Source organism: Daktulosphaira vitifoliae, unplaced genomic scaffold (assembly GCF_025091365.1).
Source record: "Daktulosphaira vitifoliae isolate Bord-2020 unplaced genomic scaffold, ASM2509136v1 Scaffold_1, whole genome shotgun sequence".
NCBI lineage: Eukaryota > Metazoa > Arthropoda > Insecta > Hemiptera > Phylloxeridae > Daktulosphaira > Daktulosphaira vitifoliae.
The window spans coordinates 48044748-48056305 of NW_026099572.1; positions in this window are offsets into that span (position 1 = coordinate 48044748).

Here is an 11558-nt window from a genome sequence, read left to right on the forward strand (position 1 = left end):
ACCAATTTTTTAAAATTAAACACTATCTAAAGATTTGCATCGAAGCGTTTTTTTTTTGATAGTGATTTTAATCACTGGCAGGTATCATTATACTTGATTCAACTATACCATGGCATCACTGTGCCGCGACCCCCCTGTGCTGGGTTTTTTTTATTTAATAATGTCAATTTCAAACTTGCAAGTTGAGCTAAAAGTTATGGTAATAAATTCATTTTTTTTTACTATACTTTCACTTTAAAGTACGAAATAAAGAAGGTTACAAAATATTATTTTTAACATATTGAAAATAAATATCAATAATAATTTGAAAACAATTCAATATTACAATTATATAATATATAATTTTATATTATATTTTTGAATCTATGAATTACTAATCTGGATATAATTAAGGAAATAGTTGATGTTACTTCTGTAATTATCCAACAATTTCTTAAAATTAAACATTATCTACAGATTTGCATCGAAGCGTTTCTTATGATAGAGATTTTAATCACTGTCATATTAAATCTATACTGGACCCAACAATGCCACGATCTCATAGTGCTAGGTTTTTTTTTTTAAGTAATAATCATGTTATGTTCAATTTAATACAATAAACTGAAAATCATTTAAAGCGCTGACGAAAATTATCCCAAGATGTGTGTTGGTGCACTATACTCGCCGATAGACTAAAATGAATTTTAAATTTGATTTTTTTAAAATAAACACTTATCATATAATTACTAGGTTTATGTCAAATTTTTAACACCTTAATTTTATTGAATCAAACTATAATAATTATTAAATTATGAATAATTGATCAGTATTATAATGTAAGATCAATATTTTGGCACTTGTTAAATGATCAAATTATTTCGTATATTTTTCTAGTGTACTGTTATAAAGTGTAAATTTGATAAACAACAACAAGATAGAAAATTAATCTATAAGAAAATATCTGGTTTATTTCTATGCTTACAATTTAAAACATTTTTTATTCTTACAACTACTAATAAAAAACATGCCTTAATTAAATGATTTCCAAATTATTGTTTTAAAGCAATTTAAAAAATTAAAAGTTTAATTTATATGAAATAAGACAAATACAATATGTAATAAACCTCTAAGCTCATAGTGATTTTAAAAATCGAATTTGCTTAGAACAAATTTTCNTTTAAAAATCGAATTTGCTTAGAACAAATTTTTTATAGGATTACAATATTTAAACGGTTTACCGTAACAATAATATAACCGCAAGTTGTGATGACACGATGTACAGATTTTAGTTTGACAATATTTATAACTCATGTCACGAGAGAAAAAGGTAACTATCGAACGAAGACGATAAGATAAGTTGACAACTAGGCGGCTAGAATCCAAGAGAGCGATGATTTGTCAAGTGTATATTCGCTACCCTAGCGGATTTAATGATAGAGTGTGCTAGGCGAAAACAATTGGGATAGTCTAAAAAGTTATAAAAACCTATAAAATATGAAACTTTATTCAGAGTCATTCAATTAATAGAATATTAGGTATATATTGGGATAATTATATATTGGGAAAATGCACGTAAAAATTTTAATTTATTTTTCTATGTGAAATAAGATATAATAGGCATATGGTAACTGAAATAAGTGATGTAAGTTTTCGATTGAATGTTATTAATATATCGACTGAAAATTACATCTGTTGTGGTTCTTGATCGAGTTGTTGGAGTTTTCGCCAAACCGCCACATACATCAATATTGGTTGTTATCAAATAATGAATATTTTTGACAAATACCTGTATCAATTAGTGACATATTATAGAATTTTTACCGCAAGAGAGCTTAATTATTTTTGAAAATATAGAGCTAAATTATAATATTAAATATACTATACAGATGACCATTTTGCCAACCGTGACGTTCGATAATCTGTTTTTTTTCGGGCCCTCTATAAAGAAGTTTCACTTCAAAAATATAAAAAAGCTCAGTTACGCTTGCACATTAAGGTGGTCCTTATTTTGCAAGTCTTATAATTTGATGTCAAGTGATCGGAATATTGTTCTATCAGCATTCAGAAAATATTAGAGAATTTTGAGAGTACTTGGTCAACCTCTTCACGTGCCTCAAAATTATATACTTTACTATGAAAAAAAAAAATCGAAATATACATTTTCTTCTTGGTGAAAATGGCTACCATATTCAAAAATATGCTATTTTTGTGTTAAAATTCTGGGTTTTGTACTTTAATTTATTTAAAAATATCATACAAGGGAAAAACACTGACTTTCATGAATATTATATAATTTAATTGACATAGAATAAAGTTCATAAAACATAAGAAATTAAACTTATTAAAATTTTTTTACTTTTTTATAGTCAAAAAAGTAATTTTTAAATTTGAATTAGCTTAAATTGCTAATAAAGTTCTACTATTTCTGTACGTATATTTCGATTAAGTTTTATAAATTATAAGTGTAACATATGAATATACATATATATTTATAATATATAAATATATAAAGGAAAATGGTCGAATTAAAAAAATAAGAATGTCGAATGAAAGAAATATATAAATATTATTTCTTTTAAAAAAATTATAACGATCCATATATTTTTCAAAAAGTTAAAAATATAAAAAGGAATTTTTTTTATTAACATTGATGATTATCATCATTAAAGTAAAATAAAGTCCAAAATTTTTTTTCCTTTATAAAGTATATTACATAAGATTTAATTGAAGATGTATACAAAAGTATCAGTATTTTCCAAACACTTTCAATAATTAAGTTAAAAAAGTTCTACTTTCTATATGAATTTTTAAATTTTGATCCCCCCCTGTATTAAAGAAAATGGTCCGATTTAAAAAAAAAAGTACGTCAAATAAAGTTAAGTTGAAAAAGTTAAATTTTTGTGAAAAATTTGTGNCGATTTAAAAAAAAAAGTACGTCAAATAAAGTTAAGTTGAAAAAGTTAAATTTTTGTGAAAAATTTGTGAGCTGAGAAAATGTGATAACAGACACAAAAAAAAATAATAAAAAAAAACACATCATATTAAAATTAATACCTTCTGAGCTTCGCATCGAAGCTAAAAACATTAATGTCAAGAGTTTTGTTATATTAATATATTAAACCTTAGTCCGGTAAACCTTAAACGTAAACATTTTAGTTAAAATTATAACAAGTAATTTAAAAACCGGGAACTTTTTTATAAATATTTCTGGTTTTAACGCTTTTTAAAAAATAAAGTTGAAAAGAAGCTACCTTTTTATAGCTAGATATAAATATCTATACAAATTTACTAATCATTAATAAATCAAATTAGTTTATTTTTTCTATAATTTCAAAAATTGCCATTTTTTAGCTTTTATTTTACAAAAAAATTGGATAGGACTAATAACAAATTTAGGACAAGTGATCCATTGAGTTTTAAATATTTTAATACATACAGTAAGTATGGAATGCATACCTATAATATACGTACACCAGTACGAGCTACACACACTTTTATACCTATTCTTTTTTTATTTTTTTCCCCTTTAATCGAAGCATTACTTTATGCTCATAACTCTCATACCTATTCATACCCTATGAACCCACTCCATGCATATTTGTTATGTTCTCTATTTTTCCATGTATTTCATTTGTTTCTATTTTGGAAAAAATGTGCATTATAGGATGTTTTGTAACAATTCACTAAGTCATTATTAAAACTTAACCTTTTGCTTATGCACTCTATTGTGCCGTGGAGCATACAATAATATTTAATTTCTAATAAAATTTCTAATTTTGAGTTAGCTATGAAGTTTTAATTCGATAAGTATGATTGTTAAGGCTCAAACGAGTTATGTACTGCGCTCTATGCGTGAAGCCGGCACCTAAAGGCTATGCCAAATCACATGGCCGGGTTACTCTCATTTCCTCCACCTTCTTCCTCTCCCTTATAAATATTAGGTTAAGATAACATTTTTTGTAAAAAGAGTTAGTGTATGTTTAATACTGAGTTCAATGTATATGTGTATTTTTGTTGAGTAATTTGAGCAGATATTTATTAGGTGTTGTTGCAGCTGGCCAGTGCACACATATATCAGCGTTTCTGTGAGTTTCTTTTAACAATATTTATTTTTATTTATTTTGAGTATTTTTTCTAACAATAAGGCTAAGGGGATACATACAAGTCAGCAGAGTTCTGATACCAGAGTTTAATTATATATTATTTATTTGTAATTGAGCATACGTGAGCAACTAGTCATTTAGAGAGAGTAATCTATACAAATATTATTGTAGTCAATTTTTTAAAACTCACAGTTACCGAATTATTTGACAAATTATTATATACACTTATTGATTTATTTCATTAATTCTATTATTTATGTATTGAAATATTTTAGTTTATGTATGCTAGAGTTATAAGGTTCTTTATTGTTGAGCCAAGAGGGTTATTTGTTGCACATTATAATTTGATTTGTTTTTTATTAGTTACCAACCTTTATTATCATTGTTTTTAAGGAGATAATTTTTATATATATTATTTATTTATTAGTTTATATTTATTGTTAAATTTTTATAGGTTTATTTTGTATAATAATATTCAGAGTTTATATATATATATATATTTGATGAGTTTTAAAACTATCTAGTCATTGTTTTTTATTCATAGTTTAAGTTACTTCTGTTACCTGTCTCACACACCCTCTTGTTTCCTGTAGACAACCTCTCCGGCTTCAAGTAAGGTGTGTGTGTGAGCAGACGATCCTAGTCAACTATACAGTCCACTTATTCCTAAAAAAGAGTTTACAGGTGCCGGGGTAAGCGGCATAACATTTGTTGCCCCCGCCCTAACAGTTATTATCAATGGTAGTAAGGGACATTGTTGCGAGTTTATAAATACACTAACCGACAATACAGAAAGTATATCTATTGATAGTCATAATTGATAATAAACTATCCGTGACTGTGACAGAAATGTCCATCCAATTAGCTACCTATATTTATAATCCCTTGTGTTTTATACAAGTATATTAAAAGTATATTAAATCAAAAATTTTAATCTTTAAATGTTTATATCTAATACACTAATAAAGTTATACTAAAAATTCAAATGCCATTTACTATTAAATTAAAAATCCAAACATTCTATTAAATTCAAAATATGTGTTCCCATTAAAAAAAAAAAACAAAAAACAAAGTTGACACCCTTACGAGTCATAATGAATGATGAACATAAAAAGTATTAAATAGTTAATAATTCAAAGATAATATGTAACTAAAGATAACTAAAAAAAATGATTAAATTATTATTACTCTGTAAGTAATTGAGTGGGTTATGATAAAAAAATCACTCTGTATATGCCCAATCTATAAAAAAGACGACAAGCAAATCTGTAGTAAATATAGAGGAATAGCACTGCTAGATACAACTTATAAGATATTATCATATTGCATCCTGAATAGAATCAAACCTCTGGCCGAAGAAGTGGTGGGGGACTATCAATGTGGATTCAGGCAAAACAGGTCAACGACGAACCAGATCTTTATAATCAGACAGCTATTCTAGAAAAACTGGAAATACAATAAGGAACTCCATATAATCTTTGTAGATTTTCAAAAGGCGTATGACAGTATAGATAGAACTAGCATAACCGAAATTTTGAAGCATTTCCATTTCCCAAGGAAAATAGTACATTTAATTGAAGCTAGTTTAAAACAAACTAAAGTTAAAGTCAAAGTAGGAAACGCAACATCAAGGATGTGGAGGTAAAAACCGGACTTAGACAGAGTGATGCCCTATCACCAATCCTTTTTAATTTAGTATTAGAGAAAGTGATCCGAGAAATGAATATTGAAAGAGATGAAGGAGTAAAAATGGATAGAACTTGTTTTAGTCTGCTCGCCTATGCAGACGACATAGTCCTGCTAGGGGAAGAGGAACAAAAAGTGGTAGACTTATGTGACAAGTTAATAGAATCGGCAAAAAAGGTGGAGTTACATCTCAACACGGAGAAAACACAATACACGAAAGTTAGTAGGGAACGAGGTAACGTTTCTATAACTGAAACCATAACAGTGGATCAATACGAGTTCAAATAAAGGATGAATTCAAATACCTGGGAACTGTTGTTACACAGTAAAATGAATGTCAAATAGAAATTCAACAATGAATTAAAATGGGAAATNTTTGTAACTCTCCAAACGCCACGCGTTATCGCATATTCCGTTGTCTAGACTAGACTGTTATACGCATTCACCCCTCCCCACGCCTCGCTCACAATACGACGGTACACTATTCCTATAAAAATTTATTTTTAGTTATCGTACCCGTACACGCGTGCTTGTCATCAATATTATATATATGTAAACAAATTTTTATTTTGACTGACCAATAACGCCCGCGTCTAATGCGCCTTACGTATATATATATATATTCCTACCGCCGTTTATACCTCGGGTATAACGTTAGTCCGACCCGCCCGGCCATAAAACACAGCTATACTTAGTGCATGATACTTTTACGTAGTTAAGTCGCATTATTTGTATAAATATATATATTCTAATTACTATTAAAATTAATATATTAACACGATTTATTCTAATTAAGAGATATAAAGTATTCATTCCGATTACGAGGGATGATTTCCGTATCGTCATTTTTCGTCACTACCTCCACGTTCCGGGAGTGAGTAATTTACGCGCCTGCTGCTTTCCTTGGATGTGGTAGCCGTTTCTCAGACTCCCTCCCCAGAATCGAACCCTGATTTCCCGTTACCCGTAACAACCATGATATTGATAGTAACTACTATCATAACATGAAACTAAAAAGTAAAAAATAAATATAGTTTAAAAAACTAAAAAAACACGCTTTTAAAGTACATCGAACTAAAAAGTTAAAAATAATTTTTAAAATAATTATGAACAAAAAATACTAGTATTATTGTGATAAAAGCGTCGGGCGCTCAATATACGAAAAATATGGCACAAAGCACCCACGCTTTTATCACAATAATACTAGTATTTTTTGTTCATAATTATTTTAAAAATTATTTTTAACTTTTTAGTTCGATGTACTTTAAAAGCGTGTTTTTTTAGTTTTTTAAACTATATTTATTTTTTACTTTTTAGTTTCATGTTATGATAGTAGTTACTATCAATATCATGGTTGTTACGGGTAACGGGAAATCAGGGTTCGATTCTGGGGAGGGAGTCTGAGAAACGGCTACCACATCCAAGGAAAGCAGCAGGCGCGTAAATTACTCACTCCCGGAACGTGGAGGTAGTGACGAAAAATGACGATACGGAAATCATCCCTCGTAATCGGAATGAATACTTTATATCTCTTAATTAGAATAAATCGTGTTAATATATTAATTTTAATAGTAATTAGAATATATATATTTATACAAATAATGCGACTTAACTACGTAAAAGTATCATGCACTAAGTATAGCTGTGTTTTATGGCCGGGCGGGTCGGACTAACGTTATACCCGAGGTATAAACGGCGGTAGGAATATATATATATATACGTAAGGCGCATTAGACGCGGGCGTTATTGGTCAGTCAAAATAAAAATTTGTTTACATATATATAATATTGATGACAAGCACGCGTGTACGGGTACGATAACTAAAAATAAATTTTTATAGGAATAGTGTACCGTCGTATTGTGAGCGTGGCGTGGGGAGGGGTGAATGCGTATAACAGTAGTCTAGACAACAGAATATGCGATAACGCGTGGCGTTTGGAGAGTTACAAACTTCATACAAACAACATACAACATACATGTGAAACTAATAAAAGCGTGTTAAAAAAAAAATGTAGTCAGCAAATGAATAATGGTGGGGAAAAAAATATAAAAGGGAAACATGAAATGGATATGAGGACTGGACGTTTTGACGAAGAAACGTCGAGTTACGGGTTAGGTCGTTGGTGTGCGAGTTACTTTGTATTTTTGTAAGACTTCATTAATTTTGTGTTAAATTTTTATATTATATTTGACATTGTGTTTTTACGTTATATAAATAAAATAATTAGTTAAAAATCTGTACTTGAGAGGAAATACTTTATATCCTTCTTGATATAAAAATCTGCGTGTGTGCGGCAAGAGTCGATGTTGGACTACTGGTCCTTTAGTCTTTCTTAATAATTAAAAACTGACTAGTTTTTGGGCTTAACCGTCCTTTAGGGGTATAGTGAAAAAGGTAGTTGTGCTGGTGGCTGACAAGGAGCCACACTTCAGTCTGCCACTGTTGAGCTTCTCTATGCTGACGGGTCTAAACTCTACCCCTTTAGTAGTTCACTAATATGAGGGATTGGGGCTGATCAGTTTATCCAACGGGAGGACTCGAAAAGAGCTTGAATGACGAACTCGTTGTCAAGACATATATATAATAAGCAAAATTAAATAATTTATGTAAAACTTTCGTGTCTACGTTGGGGCACTACCGACTTACGACAACATATTCTTATATTTGTTTAACACTCGAATACAAATATTACTCATCTTTAATGATTCGATACAGCGACTAATATAAAAATCCATTTATGTCAAGAACTCTGCTGTATTAATAAATTAAACCTTGACGCGTTAAACCTTTAAAAATATCTAAAGGTATGAAACTATATTTTCTAAAGTAAAAAAGTTAATTTAATAAAATTTTAAAATTAAATCAAACCATTTTAGTATTTGATAAACGAAGTTCTTTTTTTACAAAAAAACTAAAATGAAAACAACGTAAACATTTTAGTTGAAATTATAAATAGTAATTTAAAAATCGGGAACTTTTCGCTAAATATTTCTGTTTTTAACGCTTATTAAAAATATAGTATAAACGTATAGTAATTCTTAGATTCAAAAGTATAATTTAAAGTTATATATTATATAATTATTTTCAAATTATTATTGATATTAATTTTTAATATATTAAAAGTAATAATTTTTAACCCAAATTAAATTTGATTATAATTGTAAAAATCCATCGTTTATTCAGATGAAACTAAAAATTTTTTTTTTTTTAAATTTATGATTTATATAGCAACATGTTACAAAAAACTTTGGAATATAAGAGACTAGTTGTAGCACTCACAAATACAGTAAAAAAATTAATAAATTACAAAGTAAAATTATTTAATTTTGTAGTTGAGTACTTTAATCGTATCAAATCTAATTCGACAATAAATACTTAAAAAAATATTAGAAATGAATGATTTTATTGTTTGTATGGAAAAATCTGGTTAAGCTACGTTTTATTTGAATAAAACATTTTTTTTCAATTTTTAAGGGTAATATCTTCAAAAAATACGAATTGTAATCATTTGACGTATCGTTGAAAATAGTAGGTCAAGTGAGAGCTGGCAAAATAAATCGTAGCCACAAAAAAAACCACATAGTAAAATAATATTAACATGAATAAGAAATTTTTTCTCACGATGGGAGACTATAGTTATGGGTTCCTTGATATTTATTGAAATTATTGAATCTAAACGAGATGAAAATCAAATAATTTGAAAATTTTTTCTAACTCAAAAAAAATGGAAAATATTAATTGCGATATTGGAACCTTGTACCATAAGCGTGAAAGACACAAGTGTTACCGATTCGGTAACTGTTCGTCACTTTTGTTGCTCGATAAAATTAGCAATTTAAGCTAATTCAAATTTAAAAATTACTTTATCGACTATAAAAAAGAAAAAAAATTTTAATAAGTTTAATTTCTTATGTTTTATGAACTTTATTTTATGTCAATTAAATTATATAATATTCATGAAAGTCGGTGTACTCCCCTAGTAAGGTATTTTAAAATAAAATAAAATAAAATACAAAACCCAGAATTTTAACACAAAAATAACATATTTTTGAATGGGGTAGCTATTTTCACCAAGAAGAAAATGTATGTTTCGAATTTTTGTTTTCATAGTAAAGTATATAATATAAGCTTTTATTTAAGATTACAAAAAAAATGTGAATATTTCCGGAACATTTTCAAACGCTAAGTTGAAAAAGTTAGTTTTTGTAAAAAAGTTACTATTTTAAATCCCTCCCCTGTGAGCAAATTGTTAAATTTTCAATAAAATGATTTCAAATGAAAGGAATATATCTAAGGTTTTAATATAAAAAAAATTATGTTGATTAGTTGATTTATAAAAAATGTATGGCAGTATTAAGTAAAAAAAATTGAAAAAATGTAGAAAATTAGCGATTTAAAATTTGTTATTTATTTGGAGGTTTCCCCTATTTACGGTTAACGAGGGAAATTTTAATGCATACATTTTTTAATCTAACTGAGCAATGTATTTTCTAAAAACATATTTATAGTCAATTATTAAATGTACTTTTTTCTTAGATAATGTTAATTTATGCGCAATTAAAATCACTATAAAAATAAAACGCTTCGATGCAAATCTTTAGATAGTGTTTAATTTTAAAAAAATATTGGATTATTCCAAAAGCTACATGATCTTCTATTTTCTTATTTATATCCTGATTAAGATAATGTATGTCGAATGAAAAAGGGATATAAATATTATTTCTCATAAAAAAATTAAAGTTAAAAATGTAAAAAATAAAATCGAGAATTATATTTTTTCATAATAAATTGCATTACATTAGCTTTAATTTAAGATATATATAAAAGTGTCAGACTGTCATAACTAAAAGTTATGGCAGTTTTAAGTAAAAAAAAACCCAGCACAGGGGGGTTGCGGCACAGTTGTGATGTGGTATAGTTGGATCAAGTATAATGATATATGACAGTGATTAAAATCACTATCAATAAATATAGTTTAAAAAACTAAAAAAACACGCTTTTAAAGTACATCGAACTAAAAAGTTAAAAATAATTTTTAAAATAATTATGAACAAAAAATACTAGTATTATTGTGATAAAAGCGTCGGGCGCTCAATATACGAAAAATATGGCACAAAGCACCCACGCTTTTATCACAATAATACTAGTATTTTTTGTTCATAATTATTTTAAAAATTATTTTTAACTTTTTAGTTCGATGTACTTTAAAAGCGTGTTTTTTTAGTTTTTTAAACTATATTTATTTTTTACTTTTTAGTTTCATGTTATGATAGTAGTTACTATCAATATCATGGTTGTTACGGGTAACGGGAAATCAGGGTTCGATTCCGGGGAGGGAGTCTGAGAAACGGCTACCACATCCAAGGAAAGCAGCAGGCGCGTAAATTACTCACTCCCGGAACGTGGAGGTAGTGACGAAAAATGACGATACGGAAATCATCCCTCGTAATCGGAATGAATACTTTATATCTCTTAATTAAAATAAAGCATGTTAATAAATAAATTTTAATAGTAATTAGAATATATATATATACAAGTAAAGCGACTTAAGTACGTAAATGTATCATACACTAGGTATAACCGTATTTTGTGGGCGGGCGGGTAGGACTAACGTTATACCTGAGGTATAAACGGTGGTAGGAATATATAAATATATATACGTAAGGCGCATTAGACGCGGGCGGTATTGGTCAGTCAAAATAAAAATTTGTTTATATATATATAATATTGATGACAAGCACGCGTGTACGGGTACGATAACTAAAAATAAATTTTTATAGGAATAGTGT